This window comes from Lactuca saligna, chromosome 2 (assembly GCF_052625555.1).
Source record: "Lactuca saligna cultivar CGN05327 chromosome 2, ASM5262555v1, whole genome shotgun sequence".
Lineage (NCBI taxonomy): Eukaryota > Viridiplantae > Streptophyta > Magnoliopsida > Asterales > Asteraceae > Lactuca > Lactuca saligna.
The window spans coordinates 13,400,394-13,418,342 of record NC_136418.1 but is presented as its reverse complement, the minus strand read 5'-3'; positions in this window follow the sequence as shown (position 1 = coordinate 13,418,342).

Genomic DNA, 17,949 nt, shown 5'->3' with positions numbered 1-17,949 from the left:
CTTGAATATCTCCCATAACATGTCTGGTTTAGACATTTATGATCTTCCCAAATCTCTTGAAACAAGCATTCCTAATGAAGATGATGTCCCATGGATATCATACTTCTTTCTCCTCCAATTATTCTCCCTAACCCACAAGTTCTTGAAAAATTTAAGGTCACTCGAACCCTATTGGCAAGAAAAGGTCTAGGTGTGATCACATCTTGGAGATGTAGTCACATATTGACAAGCCGGGAGAGTTGGGTGTCAAAGTCTTGAGAAAGTTAGTGGCTCAACTACTTTCTAAGTCACATAGTGAGTTCCTTTGGAACACCTATGAAACAGACTATGACAAGACCCTTAATGATCTTATCTATTTGCTAAGATCAACTTCCTGAAACTTTATGGACATTGACAATAGTGACACAGGAAATACAGAAAAGCATTCTCTTCCCAATGGAAAGGGATCGGCCATAGTCAACTCGGTTGAACAAATGGTAAAGAGAAAAGCTAAGTCTGTGATAGTCCCGTGTACCATTATCAAAGGGTCCATATGTTTATATTGCCAAAGGAAGGGTCATTAGTTGCGAAGCTGCCTAATTTACCTAAGGATGTTAAAGTCAATAAGATTGACTCTACTTCAGGTAAAGTCCACTACTCTAACTCTGTTAAGTTTCTATTCTGAGATTCTTATTACATGATGTGACTGGGTCACATGGTAATGTTTTAAGAATCAAAGAAAAGTAAAGGAACTTAAAGAAAGAATATGCTGAATCTGATCGCGTAGATGGATTTCTAACGCGTAGTTTGAAAAATTGGATTCTTGAGCTAATTCTTAGGAGTTATGAGATATTGCTAAGGAATAGATAACAACAAGTTTTTCATATGGGTTGTAAGGATAAGTTTTTCCGCATAGTTTTAAAATAAAAGAAATTTTTTTTATTTTTAGTTATTTTAAAATATCCTTACAATGGCATTTGAGGAAAAAAAAATTGTTGCTTATATGATTCCATTAATAGCAAGAGTGGAAATATGAAATTGATTCCTTCATTTGTGGTAATGTCTAAATTTATCAAATAAAGGAAACATTCTCATCACCCAAGTCTCAATTGGACCGGGACTTGGAATCATGCAAGTTGTATAGCATGATGAATGAGAACTTTCAAGTATTGGAAAAATTAAGACTAATTACTTGTTCACATGGATGTGTGAGTCAAGTAATGGACTAAGGGATCGAGTACATAGTCATGTGCACTGATTAAGTCCACCACAAAAGATGTAAGGCTATTCGTCATAGTTTACTAAAGCTCAGTAAATATGATTATACTTACAAGCTTAAGTGTAACTCTGAGACATTGGAAAAGGTTCCAATGTAAGGCAGAGCGAATAAGAAGAATCAAACTAGGCAGAAGGATAAAAGTTTCTCAAATCTGAAAAGATGGGAGAGTACTTTAGTATCAGTTTTGTGATCATCTTAATGATTAAGAAACCATATCAAAAATTAGTTCTCTAAGGAAGTCTTAGTTCATTTTTATGACTAAGAAGAAGGGATCTTGAATTGTTGAAATGGTTAAATCAAGAAGATGAGTCATACTTCGTTCCAAAACAATTCTTAGAGTCATACTCCAAGATTGTAATTTGAGTGACATGTCTTAAAGAAGGTTTAAAAAACACGTGTCAAATGTAAGAGTAAAAGTTTTCTACTCTTGTACATTTGAAATTGGTAAGTTGTGATGTTTTGGATAAAACAAAGACCAACTAAGGCCAATTGTGTGAAGTGTTTGTCTTGATTAGAATCCGCACTATCTCTTGGATGTTTGACAAGGGAGTCTTATAGGTCAAGAGGACAGTGGGAGTCTTAAAGGTCTTGAAAGTCTCAAGAACTAATCAAGAATGAAACCTAAAGTTCTTCACTAGCGCACGACTTGAGGTTTATAACCTATCGTGTTGACATATTCTGTGCCCATTCCAATTAAAGTTGGCTTTGCATATGAGTTCTTAGAGTTCTCAATTGGTTGCACAACAACTTAGAAGCAATGGTAGGCCCTTGAGCTACCAGGTGGCAAGAAATTAAGATTGAGTTCAGTCCATATGAGTTTGGATTTGTCATTATCCTTGTCTTGTGACTATGGTTTTGACAATTCACATGGATAAGAACTCATACACCATTAAATCTAAGTGTCATAAAGGTTTCTCTCTGATTCATGAAAATGATGGTGAGGAAACACTTTGACTAAGTAGATTTTAGTTAGATAGTAATTGTGATATTTGCATTCTCAAAGTCGTTAGTGGAGCGTGTGTGGTTTACCGGCACACTAACTTGGACTTGTGAGAAATGGCAAAGGTCAAAACGATCAAGACTATGATTACGGCATCCCTTTTCATAGTTCTTAAAATTGTTTTGACACACCCATGATCTATCTAAGGGAAGGTGTATGTTTTTGATAAAGTCTTATCAAAACAATCTAGTATCAGAAATCTGAACTTTGGTAAGAAAGTCAATAAAGTATTGATTTCTAGAAGTCGAGCTTTCTGAGTATATGTCAAAGCTAGTGGGAGCATAAGTGTTATGCTAATAATCATCATGTTAGTGGGAGCATGATAATTACGATAAGTATTGCAAGCTAGCAATGTTAATTATAGAAAACAAAAGGTTTCAATTGGGAAAAAGTTGTTTTGCTATAATTAAGGGAGAGGAAATTATACTTCATCTCAAATCTATAAGCTTAGATTGTGAGGTTTTAATCATTTAGTCAAGGATATATATGAATTTCATGTTGGAATGGCTCAACATAAGGAAATTCTGTATATGGGTCCATTATTTGCGTTCTTAAATTCGATTATGATTACCGCATCCCTTTTCATAATCTGAATTATGAGAACTTGGCAAATTGAAATGGAAATGTTATAGCAAAAGACTGGTTTAGTCTTTATGTGAGACATCATGAATCGTGTCCCATATGCTTCGGATATAGGATCGATTACATGTGCTATATTCATCCTTTCTAAAAATTTCCAAATGCCTGGGGCATTAAGAAGGGAAAAGGTTTAGAATTGGATATGACTAAAAGGATTAAACAATTGTCGAGTACAATCTAAGGTTTACCAAAGATTGGTTTCTCAAGGACAATTGGAAGTATAGTGATAATTCTGGAAGGACCTTATTGACATAATCTGTAAGGAGGCAACTCTTGTTCAGAAGTGATAGTCGAAATGGAATCTGGAAATGTTTCAAAGTTAGAATTTTCAATCTGTGTAAGATTAAGGAAACTTAATGCAAGAAGGATGGTTCCAAGGACTTGATCTCCTTTGGAATGCTCTGTAATGATTGTTGTTAAGTCTTTCTGACTTTGTGCATAATCATTACAAGAGGATCGATGCATATAAGTTTAGAATCTAACAGATTTCAGTAAATGACATGAATTTGGAATTCTTGCATTTGCAGTAGGGATTTGGGAGTGTGAAAAGAGAATCATTGAAGTTATGTTCAATTGATCTAGTTCACAAAGTAAAGATCATAGACAAACATAGTATGCATACTTGGTGTATGGCATGACTAGTGTTTAGAAAAACATAGTGTACATGCTTGGAGCATGGGACAACTATTGTTTTATATTCAAGAATAATGTTGATAGCTGAAACAATATACAATAAATAATGTGTAATCATATGGTGATAAATAAAAAGTGTTTTATTTATATTCATAAGTTCTGAGACCATATTGGATTCAATTATTATTGTGTTTCACTTTGCATGTTTTGACTTCCCGAATAAACTAGGTTATTCTTCCGGAATGACTAAGTTGTTCAAACCATCCACAGTCGGTCATATGTTGGAAGTAGATATGAATTAAGATTGTCATGGGATGTCTTGTAGAGGTCTAAGTTGTTGGACAAAGGGCTACAACACTCATGAGTGCTCATAAGTTCTGAGTATTGGATTCAACCCGCGCTCATTGGAATCACTTCATGGATTTTATCACGAGTGATCATGAGACGATAATATCTTATATTCTTCAAACCTAGAGATATGAGTTGTTACTATGAGTTGATAGTACATTGATTACACGAAACGCATTGGTAACTCGATGTTATAAAACGTGTCTTTGTGTATGATTCAACAAGTAGTAGAACAAGCCATATGAGTCGAAGTTTATCCATTCCTTTTACCTTCGGGATGAAAGTGATATCTGTGGGCCACTTGATGATTTGATGATGACAAATGGAAGTGCTCGGCCGGGCCAGGACTGATTTGATTTGTTCAATTAGTCAGTCGTCATAAATCGGAAATCGGGAAACAAATAATGGACAGAGAGAATGATTATAATCCATGTCTTAGTCCATATGATATCTAGAATGGAGGAATATATGATCCCTTATCTAATGGACAAGTCATTGACAAGATCAGAGTTCATCTACAAGGTCAGAGTTTGACAGAAGCTTTTGAGAGCTACGATTGCTAGTTGGTTCATGAAGTCATACGCAATAATAGTTTTAGACTTATCCAAGTGGGAGACTGTTGGATTAATGTCTAAGTCCATAACTATAATTGGTAAGACTTGACCCGACCCGACATGGTCCATTTGGGTTGCATGGCATCATGCACTTGGATAGACTAAAATGAGAGAAATAACACTTAAGGTTTGTTAATATATTATAAGTTCTAATATATTAATAAGGTTATTTAATTAGTATTGATCAAGAATTAATTTGGAATTAATTAAGTGATCAAAAGGAGACTAATTAAATATATGGGTTGATTGTGTAAATCATTCATTCTTATATATATGGGCTTGTGATCCAAGATTCCTTATGTTGGACTAAGTCCATGGGGTGACCCATGGATACTCCATGGAGGTTAAAACCCATGGAGCATAAGGAATGGGTAAAGTCATGAGTTACATGGTGTAACCCTAATAGCCACCATATAAAAGAAACCCATGGCTCAAGAAATCGTGACTAAGACTAACACTATGTGTGTATGTATGAGGGCTACACGATTTCATGAAGTGTTCTAATTTCTCTCTAAGTTATTCCAAGTGCTTATGGTGTTGTGTGAACCATTTGAGGTGTCACACTTGGGGCACTAAGCACTCAAGCTTCATGAAGACAAGCACTATCAAGAGGTATGTATTCTATCTTGTTATATCCATTATTTTGTATGCTAGATTAGGATAATACCTTGGATGTTCATATTTGCATGTATAATAGAGAAAACATAGATCCAAGGTATTTAGGGTTGCATGTACACTTAGGAGTGTTAGAATGCTCATAACCCAACAATATTACCCTAATGACATACTAAGTAATCACATAGTTACTAACCCTATTGACTGTTTGTTAGGTATATTATTACGTGAATGAGTCATTTTTTCACCTGTGGATTCTTATAACCATACTATGGACGATCAACATTGTGATGTATGCGGACGTCGTGAAAAATGACGTTTGTCACCCCATACATGCCTTCCTAACTGTAGCTAGCAATTTAGGTGCGGGATTGTCACTCTCGTATAGATATATACACAAACTTATGCTCTCCCTCTAGGAGACTCTGGTTACAAGGTGTCCCACACTGTAGTTCTCTCAACGAATTCACTAATAATACTATGAAAACCTATTTTTTTTTAACATGGATTCTTATAAAATAATATCCTTTATTTCATAAATCATAAGTTTTCTTCCTTTGTTCTAAAACTTGTTTTTGTAAGCTAATTTCAAGTCTAGTAGTAACGATGTTTACCATGTTTAGTAAGTTCAGTGTTCAATGTTTGCTAATGATAGGAAAATATAATAAAATGATTTAATTTTTTTTAACACGAAATTACTTGTGCTTTTACTTGTATCCCCTCCCCCCTAAAAAAAATTAAAAACATGGAAAAATATAGGGGTATGAACTCACCTTATGTGTTTGATTCAATTGAAAGTTTGCGTATGGGTGTGAAGTTCCACGAATGAATTCCCGAGACACAAACGAGTCCTAAATGACATATAATGGCATATGTGGGTATGTAATTAGTGTTTTGGACAACTAACATGCAAGGAAACACCCTTAGAGACTAGGAATCCCTTGAAACTAAGTGTTACAATCACATGTGATTGACTAAAAGGGGTCTACGGCCATACAAGGGAGTGTACGGCCAAGGGTTCACGACCAATGTGAGTGTGCGGCCATGAGTGTATGGCCATGGAGTGTACGGTCGTACACCAATGAAAGAAACATGGAAAAGGGTGATTTGGTCCATGGGGAAGCTAGTGGGTCTAATGTTCAACAAGATTATAAACTAGTTTCTCATTTTGGAGGCCCTTAAGGGGTGTTTTGAGGTATGTACGACCATGCAAGGGTGTACGGCCATACACTCCTTTTAGTCCAGCTAAATGGTCGATTTTCGAGTAAAACAAGGCTAGGATCGAAGGTTCAGCATGTCCGATTAGATGATAGAAGCAAAAGTCTCACTTTTGAGGGCCTTTAAGGTGTGTACAACCAACCTTATGAAGGTATGAGGCTATACTCCTACAAAGGATGAAGAAAATTTTTTGAAACATGAAAAATCAAGAGGTCTTTCAAGTATAACAAGCTAAAGTATGAATTACTAACGTTTTGAAGCCTCCGGAGTGTTCTTGATTGAAGAATCTAGAGAGAGAACGTAGTGGTGTGCAGCCAAGGGAAGAAAGGAATGAAAGAAGAGAGGTCCATTCATATATAAGGGTGGGTGACCCAACACCCTAACTGTGCGGCCATGGGGGGGGGGGGGTACGGTTGTACACTCGTCATAAAGGAGTGCATGGCCCGGAATGCTACTTTACGACTTTGATAACTCATTCCTAATTTCAACCTTGGTTGTACTCAAGCTTAGAACCCTTAAACAAACCCTTTAAATAATGATAAAATATAACAAAAATGAGTTTAGCATTGATTGAGTTGAATAGTCATACAAGATAGAATTTTTGGGTTGTCACATCATTCCCCGTTAGAGGGAATTTCGTCCCGAAATTCAAGCATATAATACAAATAGCGAACTCGGAAAAATATGAGGATGATTCTTCCATGAAGTGTAAGCTCTCTTGTAGCTCTGTGCAGTCTTCATCCTGAAATTCATGATATGACTCATTCCTGGTTCATCTATCATTGTCTCATGTACACAAGTCGTATATAATTAAGATTAATAAGGGGTTGGATGGGTGACTCTACCCTAGGTCCACAACCAAATGAGGAACATGAGATAGGGCAGAAACACACATCCTAGGTCCGTAGAATCTTAATTATATACCACCCTTGCGTGTATATTTAACATCGATACACTAACCATATTTTTCCCTAGCCTGTGTACTTGAACTTAACGTGTTGTGCAAGTGGTGTTTCAAAAAGGGTCTGCTGAGAGTGCCTAACGAAGGTTACGGGTGGATACCATACTCCTCACATGAGTATTTTTGGGGTTTGAAGTGAGATGAAATTTCGAGGTTCGCATCTAGTTTGTTTTTATAAGTGACGAGAGTTTTGTTATTCGGTTGGTTTAAGGAAAAGGGTCTCCTTTGTAACACGTGGGTTTGGTATAACACAGACTTAGCTAGAATAGATGAGATGATGTCATAGGGTCACATGTTTAAGTTACTTCGGAAAGGAGTGTTTCGTTATGGCGTCAGTGCATCTGTGTGTGAACGTTCTATTACTTTCTGTGTTTACCTTGGTATTACTACTGTGAATGTTTTGTATTATGTTAAGTGTAGTAACTAGGAATTTGTTGTAGTGAATATTACTTGATATTATGATCCCTATCTGGTTCCTCTATAATCGCTTGGTATCTACAAGTCATATATAATTAAGATGAATACGATGGTCGACTGAGTGACTCTGCCCTAAATCCACAACCAGACAAGGAACATGAAACAAGGTGGAATCACGCAATCTAAGTATATTGGCTCTTAGTTATATATGGCCCTACTGTTTACACCAAGTCATTATAGCCAACCAGGAAAAAGTATTTAGTTCTTACATAACCTATTTGCTTTGATTAGACGAGTAGAAAATTATCATGGTTAGAACTTAATTAGGAAACATATTGCTGTTCTTAGGTGGTTCTAGGGTAGACTCTCCTGTAGTGATCATCAGCACTTTTCCTTCGTCAACATGGTTTTCGGCTAATGGACAATCTCTCCTGTAGTGTCCTGCTTCACCACACTCATAGCAGGTCTGACTCACTTCCTCAAATGGGACCTGAGAGATAGGTCGTGCTGGTGCGATACAGAAGTGGATGGTGTGTCCCCTTTCGAGGCAGCTCTTGCAATACAACTTCCGATACTTTCCGGTATGATGGAAGTTACACTTATTGCATTTAGGAAGGGTTCCAGCGTAGCGACTTGTAATGCCCAAAGTTTGGAAAGCCATGAAATGAAAGAAAATCCCAATTTTAAGGGGAGACTCGGTGAGTCCAAGTAGGGACTCGACGAGTCCGAGCGGGATCCGGGTTGAGGAGTAAGCGACCGACTCGGCGAGTCGGCCAAGGTGACTCGGTGAGTCTGGTCTGAACGACAAAAACCCTAAAATAGGGACTTGGAGCCTATTTAAATGCCTCATTCAAGGTTTTCTCTGAGGTTAGGGAACAAACATGGAGGCTAGGGTTCGAACCATAATGTTCTATATACAGTGGCGCACCCTACAATTAGGGTGTCTGGACTTTGGACATACGCTGGGCGTACCTCCTGGACGTTGGGTGTACGCCATGGAGCACCCGCGATCATTTCCCTTATACGATGGGCGTAACCCAGCCTTACGCTGGCGTACCCGTGCGCTTCCATTTCACATGCACAACCTTTCATGCCAAATTTTTTACTTAAGGGACCATTTATGTCAAAAACCTCCAAGTGTCATATCTTCCTCAATTGAGGTCCGTTTTCAGTGAACCTTATATCCACGAAAAGTTAACGAGAATCTCTACACTTCTATCAACTTTAGATATCCTAGAGCCCACTCGAGCTCAGATCCAAAATTCATAAAAATCCCAAACCAACACCTACCGATACCCTAGGGACCTGAAGCACAACCGAACCCTTTTCTCACAAAATGCACCCTATCCATATCCAAGAAGGCCTAAATATTTCTCCTTCAAAATCCTGAAGCCTTCTCATATTCTGGTTACGGCCCAGGAGCCTTAAATTACAAAACAATCTGGGATAGGATTTTACAAAAAACTTCTAGTGAGAACTCTGGTATTATGGTTGGATTAGGGCTTAGTGAGGAGGAACGATTAGGATATTATTGATAAGTCTCTTTCTTGCCACCTACTCAAAACGATGGGGAAGTGTTATGGTTGGATTAGGGCTTAGTGAGGAGGAAAGATTAGGATATTATTGATATTTGTGTTGCAAAGAATTTAAATCACGTCCAAAAATCTAATCCCACCAACTACGTTTCTTTATTATGCAAATTTTAAGTTTGTAAACCCAATTTTCCTATAATGGTAGTTTTGGTCCCTCATGATAAATCTCTTGACATGCAGGTTTGGAACACATTTATTCCCTATTCTCTAATATTGTTTAAATACGTTTATTTAACTGTTTAATTATTATTACCATTATTATTATTATTATTATTATTATTATTATTATTATTATTATTATTATTATTATTATTATTATATATTCTCTATAAATTCTAGTAAAATTGGGATCTAAAAAACAAGATGTTATATTTTTATTTTTCCTCTCCCCTCTCGCACAGTTTTCTTATTGGCTTATTTTGTGTTTTTAGGTGTGGTATCATTAGAGGGATTTTCCCCTAGATCCTTGGTTTCCAAGCAATGTGGCAAGAACAATATCACAAGCTTGAAGATCTTTGGCTAACAAAGAGGTATATGTTATCTTATTTATGTAGTAGATTTATTAATAGTATGAAAAATAGTATCCCTGTAGGTTTGGTTGAACATTTTAATAGGATATTGTTAGATGATTTTGTTGTTATATGTCTTAGATAGTGCCTTCAAAACTTTTCAACAGTAGGCTAAACAACTCTGCTCTTGGCCCTAGGGACCTCCACTCCTCTTGCTAGTCTAGTATCAATTGTTAATCAAAAAGTCGAAGGTGTTGTCTACAACGCCCCTATTTCTTATCTAGGATAATTAACTTTGATGTGACCAATTTGACTACAATGATAGCACAACTTCATCTCATTCTTATAGTCTTGACTATAATGACCCTCTTGCCCACACCTGAAACATCTACATGTATAATAAGTTCCCTCGTGCGACTTCCCGCACTTGCCACAACATTTTTGGCTCTTATGTACTCCCATATGAGTATCAGTAGTTTTGATTTACTTAGCTACTTTCGATGGTGCATGGACATGTACCTACTTCCTCTCCCACTTCTGGTTCTCTAAGTATAATTTGTGAGTTTAGGCCACATCCACCATCTTGTCAACTTTTTGGTACCTAGCTGCAAGAAGAAACCCCATGATATCTATCTTCAACTTATTTGAGTAACATGATATCTTCATCTTCTTCATCACAACACACCTAGGGAAAAATGTCACCCTCTCCATGAAGTTGTTGGTGATCTCAATCACTAGATTATCATTTTGTAGGAGTGACAGGTAGTTTAGGAACACTTACTTAATCTCCACCAAGGGCACGTAATACTCCCTAAACTGATTCATAAACTCCAATAAAGATATGGATTCCAACGTTGCCCTAATAACTGAATGATTAGTCCAACCCTAAAAATAATTCTCAACATGTCGCATCAGTTTCACACAAAACTAGAACATCACCACCTTAGGTAAACGCATGATACGAAAGCCACTCTCGACATCTCCTATCTACCTTATGAAAACAATCAGATCCTTCCTCCCTACGAACAAAGGAGGCTACCATGTAGAAATTTCAAGATAAGTGATGCACCTACCCCTTGGTTATCTGCCACCTCCAGTTGTCTGAATGGTCGTATACTTCTCATCGAACATCAAAATCAACTCGTACTTAATCTTTGCAAACATGCATGGTATCACATCGAGTATGGCTTGTGAAACCTCGAAATATATGATATCATGCAACTTCGAATCACTTGGACCTCCCTAAAGTCGGTTATTCCTTATCTAGTAGCGACCATACTATTGATACAAATGAAAAATGTTATAACCAATATATATTGTAACTCCCTCACTATTGTTACATCTACCTAGTCTTCATAACCCTAGTAGCCCTTCCTGGTCGAAGTATGTACATTGTCATTGAGGTATTATGGTCCCATACTACCTTCCACGCCTATATGTACTTATTCTAAGAATTCTCCATAAATTCCAAAATTTACCAACCAACCACCCGATGTTCTATCACTGACGTGTATTCCTACACACATACTACTAATCTTCCTAGATTCTCTAGGATTTCATGAAGCTCAGATGGAATTTTTGTTAATATCGATGAGTCACCTTATTAATGCACATCCATACATTTTCAAAATTAAGGTAGACATTAAATTAATTAACCATACCCTAAGGCAACAACCTAACAAAGAACATGCAATAAGATTAAATAAAAAATTTTAAGGCTATCTGATTCAAACTGCATACAACCTTAAAAGACTTAACAACATGTCAATATTAACATAGAATTCAAATAGAACATAACGATCAACACATAAGGAAAACAACGTAGATCTCCTAAGCAGACAATCTATTATGCAAATCATAGGTATATCCTTTGTCACACCCCAAACAAAGATAGTGGAAACGTACGTGGGTGGAGGATGTCATGCGTAGTATCACAACAATTGAATAATAGTAATCAAAGCAACAACAAGCATTGCATTAATAGTAACATGTTTACATTGAATTTGAATTATACATGATTGGAACCAAAAGTAAATAACAAGTAAAGACTCGAAGCTACTATGCTGCATCTTCTTGAACCCGGTGCGTGTATCTGTCTACTGGTGTCCTCAGAATACAAGTGGGTTTTGAAAGAGAATCAACATAAAGCTGCTGAGTTCTTAAGCATTTTGTTTTAGAAAACTATTCTTTATTCTTTCGAGAAGTACGTTATGTTTCACCTGAAAACCTTATATTTTCTGATGTAACGAATGTTAAGAAAAAATGATTTTTTGATATATGTTGAAAGTGTTCCTCTAGAAAATTCAATATTTTCTTATGTAAAGTATGATTAACCCATTCCTTCTATGACTTCTTAGTTCATAATAGTTTTGTATAAACCAATATCGGATAGACAGTTAATTGTGTGGATCTGCCTTAAACCCACAACCAAACATGGAATAGAGAATGAGGCAGAAACCACACGTTCCATAGTCAATCAGGTACTCTTCGTACGTAACCTGGATGCATAAACTAAGGACTCATGTAATTAATAATGAATGTCTGTTAGTTGAATAATAATCCAACTGTTTATAAAATATTGACGTTTATCCTGGAAAATCCTATATTTTTTTGTAAATGTACGTTATTCAATTATCTGTTCCAAATCATGGTGTATGCGTATCTACCATACTTATGTTGTTTAAGCATTGTTTTGGTTGAAAACCTTTGTATGAAAACCATTGTATAGAAAAATTGTATAGTAGTCTTTTTACATAAATAAAACTAGATGATAACGTGTTGTAATGTAACCTAAAAGTGTTTTTAATACCCTCCTATAATCACTTACTACATATGAGTTATAGAAATCTAGATAGAACAAAAAGTCGATTGGGTGATTCTGCCCTAAGCCCATAACCAAACACGGAAAAGGAAATGAGACGGAAATCACACATCCCACTGTAATTCGGATGCTAATTTCATATTACCCTAATGTACATACTAAGTAATCACATAGTTACTAACCCTGTTGACTGTTTGTTAGGTATATTATTACGTGAGTGAGTCATTTTTTCACCTGTGGATTCTTATAACCATACTATGGACGATCAACATTGTGACGTATGCGGACGTCGTGAAAAATGACGTTTCTCACCCCAGACTTGCCCTCCTCACTGTAGCTAGCAATTCAGGTGCGGGATTGTCACTCTCGTATAGATATATACACAAACTTATGCTCTCCCTCAAGGAGACTCTGGTTACAAGGTGTCCCACACTGTAGTTCTCTCAACGAATTCACTAATAATACTATGAAAACCTATTTTTTTTAACATGGATTCTTATAAAATAATATCCTTTATTTCATAAATCATAAGTTTTCTTCCTTTGTTCTGAAACTTGTTTTTGTAAGCTAATTTCAAGTCTAGTAGTAACGATGTTTACCATGTTTTGTAAGTTCAGTGTTCAATGTTTGCTAATGATAGGAAAATATAATAAAATGATTTAATTTTTTTTAACACGAAATTACTTGTGCTTTTAGTTGTATCCGCTCCCCCCTGAAAAAAATTAAAAACTCATAAAAATATAGGGCTATGAACTCACCTTATGTGTTTGATTCAATTGAAAGTTTGCGTATGGGTGTGAAGTTCCACGAATGAATTCCCGAGACACAAACGAGTCCTAAATGACATATAATGGCATATGTGGGTATGTAATTAGTGTTTTGGAAAACTAACATGCAAGGAAACACCCTTAGAGACTAGGAATCGCTTGAAACTAAGTGTTACAATCACATGTGATTGACTAAAAGGGGTCTACGGCCATACAAGGGAGTGTACGGCCAAGGGTTCACGACCAATGTGAGTGTGCGGCCATGAGTGTATGGCCATGGAGTGTACGGTCGTACACCAATGAAAGAAACATGGAAAAGGGTGATTTGGTCCATGGGGAAGCTAGTGGGTCTAATGTTCAACAAGATTATAAACTAGTTTCTCATTTTGGAGGCCCTTAAGGGGTGTTTTGAGGTATGTACGACCATGCAAGGGTGTACGGCCATACACTCCTTTTAGTCCAGCTAAATGGTCGATTTTCGAGTAAAACAAGGCTAGGATCGAAGGTTCAGCATGTCCGATTAGATGATAGAAGCAAAAGTCTCACTTTTGAGGGCCTTTAAGGTGTGTACAGCTAAACTTATGAGGGTATGAGGTTGTACTTCTTCAAAGGATGAAGAAAAATGTTTGAAACATGAAGAATCAAGAGGTCTTTCAAGTATAACAAGCTAAAGTATGAATTACTAACGTTGTGAAGCCTACGGAGTGTTCTTGATTGAAGAATCTAGAGAGAGAAAGTAGTGGTGTGCATCCAAGGGAAGAAAGGAATGAAAGAAGAGAGGTCCATTCATATATAAGGGTGGGTGACCCAGCACCCTGAATGTGCGGCCATGGGGGGGGGGGGTACGGTCGTACACTCCTCATAAAGGAGTGCATGGCCCGGAATGCTACTTTACGACTTTGATAACTCATTCCTAATTTCAACCTTGGTTGCACTCAAGCTTAGAACCCTTAAACAAACCCTTTAAATGATGCTAAAATATAACAAAAATGAGTTTAGCATTGCTTGAATTGAATAGTCATACAAGATAGATTTTTTGGGTTGTCACATCATTCCCCGTTAGAGGGAATTTCGTCCCGAAATTCAAGCATATAATACAAATAGCGAACTCGGAAAAATATGAGGATGATTCTTCCATGAAGTGTAAGCTCTCTTCTAGCTCTGTGCAGTCTTCATCCTGAAATTCATGATATGACTCATTCCTGGTTCATCTATCATTGTCTCATGTACACAAGTCGTATATAATTAAGATTAATAAGGGGTTGGATGGGTGACTCTACCCTAGGTCCACAACCAAATGAGGAACATGAGATAGGGCAGAAACACACATCCTAGGTCCGTAGAATCTTAATTATATACCACCCTTGCGTGTATATTTAACATCGATACACTAACCATATTTGTCCCTAGCCTGTGTGCTTGAACTTGACGTGCTGTGCCTAACGAAGGTTACGGGTGGATACCATACTCCTCACATGAGTATTTTTGGGGTTTGAAGTGAGATGACATTTCGAGGTTCGCATCTAGTTTGTTGTTATAAGTGACGAGAGTTTTGTTATTCGGTTGGTTTAAGGCAAAGGGTCTCCTTGGTGACACGTGGGTTCGGTATAACACATACTTAGCTAGAATAGATGAGATGATGTCATAGGGTCACATGTTTAAGTTACTTCGGAAAGGAGTGTTTCGTTACGGCGTCAGTGCATCTGTGTGTGAACGGTGCTATTACTTTCTGTGTTTACCTTGGTATTACTACTGTGAATATTTTGTATGATGTAAAGTGTAGTAACTGGGAATTTGTTGTAGTGAATATTACTTGATATTATGATCCTTATCTTGTTCCTCTATAATCGTTTGGTATCTACAAGTCATATATAATTAAGATGAATACGACGGTCGACTGAGGGACTCTGCCCTAAATCCACAACCAGACAAGGAACATGAAACAAGGCAGAATCACGCAATCTAAGTATATTGGCCCTTAATTATATATGGCCCTACTGTTTACACCAAGTCAATATAGCCAACCAGGAAAGAGTATTTAGTTCCTACATAAACTATTTGATTTGATTAGACGAGTAGTAAATTATCATGGTTAGAACTTAATTAGGAAACATATTGTTGTTCTTAGGTGGTTCCAGGGTAGACTCTCCTGTAGTGATCATCATCACTTTTCCTTCGTCAACATGGTTTTCGGCTAATGAACAATCTCTCCTCTAGTTTCCTGCTTCGCCACTCATAGCAGGTCTGACTCACTTCCTCAAATGGGACCTGAGAGATAGGTCGTGTTGGTGCCATACAGAAGCGGATAGTGTGTCCCCTTTCGAGGCAGCTCTTGCAATACAACTTCCGATACTTTCCGGTATGATGGAAGTTACACTTATTGCATTTAGGAAGGGTTCCAGCGTAGCGAATTGTAATACCCAAAGTTTGGAAAGCCAAGAAACGAAAGAAAATCCCAATTTTAAGGGGAGACTCGGCGAGTCCAAGGAGGGACTCGACGAGTCCAAGCGGGATCCGGGTTGAGGAGTAAGCGAACGACTCGGCGAGTCGGCCAAGGTGACTCAGTGAGTCTGGTCTGAGCGAGAGAAAACCTAAAATCAGGAATTGGAGCCTATTTACATGCCTCATTCTATTCCATAAGGTTCCTTTACTACCTCTTTCAGCCAGGACATCAAGCCCTAGCTGTTACATCCATTGATTGAGCCATTTATTGACTTGGAAGGTGCATTGAAGCTTGAAGGAGGAAGAAAGAGCTTGGAGGAGCAAGAAAGGACTATAGATCTGGGATTGTGAGTTCATTCTGAGCATTTGGAGGTAATAAACTAGTTCTTGGACCCCTCTTTACACCTAGATCTATGTGTTGTTGTTGGAGTTTTTAGCCATGATGTTATTCTTTCAAGTTAGAAGCCAGATCTGAAGTTGCTACTTTAGATCTAAGCATGTGATGGTCTTGAGAAGCACAGAGTATCAACCCTTGAGTGGATCATGAAGCCTCTTTGCCTTAAACCCTAGTTCATGGTGTATTTTTCCTAGATCTCCTTCTCTACACGTAAAGTTTGCAACTTTACAAGAGGAATAGGCTTGGGAAGGGTAGATCTACAGTTTGGAGTCCATGCATGACTCAATAGCCCTCTGCATGTAGAGGGATTCGAATGGACTCGGCGAGTCCTTTGAGTGGACTCGGCGAGTAGGATGAAGTAGTGGAGCAACTCGACGAGTGGGATGAACAGCTCATCGAGTCAAATGAAGATGGCCTTGTACTCGGCGAGTCTGTTCCTGGACTTGGCGATTCAGGTTGCGATACCCCTAACCCTTCGAGTCAAGGCCCAGATTAGTGAGTGGAGTGGGGACTCAGTGACTTGGACAGGACAGAACTCGGAAATCAGTGAACTCAGCGAGTCAGTAGGCTGACTCGGCGAGTAGGGTCAACATGGAAGGTTGACTTTGGCCTGGACTTTGACTTTGATCGGAGTTGAGTTAGTTGACTTTTAGAGGACTGTCAGGCTAAGTGTCGCTTTGTTATTGGTAGCTCGGAGAGTTAGAGGAGCAGCGTTTTAGATGGTCGTTGGTTAGCAGTCCGAGGGTTACCAGCAGAATTCAGCTGTTCAGGTGAGTTTCCTTCTAGTAGGAACGGGTCTAAGGCCACAATGCCAGCCCGTACAATTAGCAGTCAGTTTCCGGACTCCGGTCCGATGTAGTAGTTAGTATGTTTGATGCCTTCGTGGCTCTGATAAGATTTATGTGTTATGTGCTATGTGTTATGTGTTCCGGGCTACGGCCCGATGCAGTATCCAGTATATGTGTTCATGCTAGTTGATATGTTATGCTATGCTATGTTCAGTCAGTTTCCGGACTTCGGTCCGATGCAAGGGCAAGGCCCCAGTTAGTTCGGACTTCAGTCTGATGCAGGGGACAAGGTCCCAGTCAGTTTCCGGACTTCGGTCCGATGCAGGGGACAAGGCCCCAGTTAGTCCGTCCCTCGGTCTGATGTAGTGGGCAAGGCCCATTATGTGCTTTATAAGTTATTGTATGGTATGTGGTAGTTTGGGGGAGCTCACTAAGCTTCATGCTTACAGTTTAGTTTTTGGTTTCAGGTACTCAGTTTTCAAAAGAGGAGCTCGGAGAGATTGCAGTGCACACACCATAGTCAGCTGGCCTGGGATGTTTTACTCTGATAATAAGTTTGTATTTCGAATTAATGCTATGAAACTATGTTATGACTTATGATACAATGTTATAAATATGGTTTTAGTAATGTTTTAAAAAGAAAATTTTAGTCGTGATCTTTGGGTCGTTACAAGTTGGTATCAGAGCCTTGGTTTGGGGGTCGTTACAAGAAAATTTTAGCTTGTTTAGGTTATGCCTGATGGTATGAGCTTAGCATTGTATTCTAGTATAGATTCTTGGTTATGAGAATAGATTTGTTGGAGTATTTTCCTTGTCTGAATGCTGCTTGCTCTGTGCTTTGTGGGATTCCAAGTAATGGGAGTTAGCTGTTAGGTGAATACGTTAAGTCACATGTAATCAGGATTGGATAATCTCAGAGTGATAGATTTG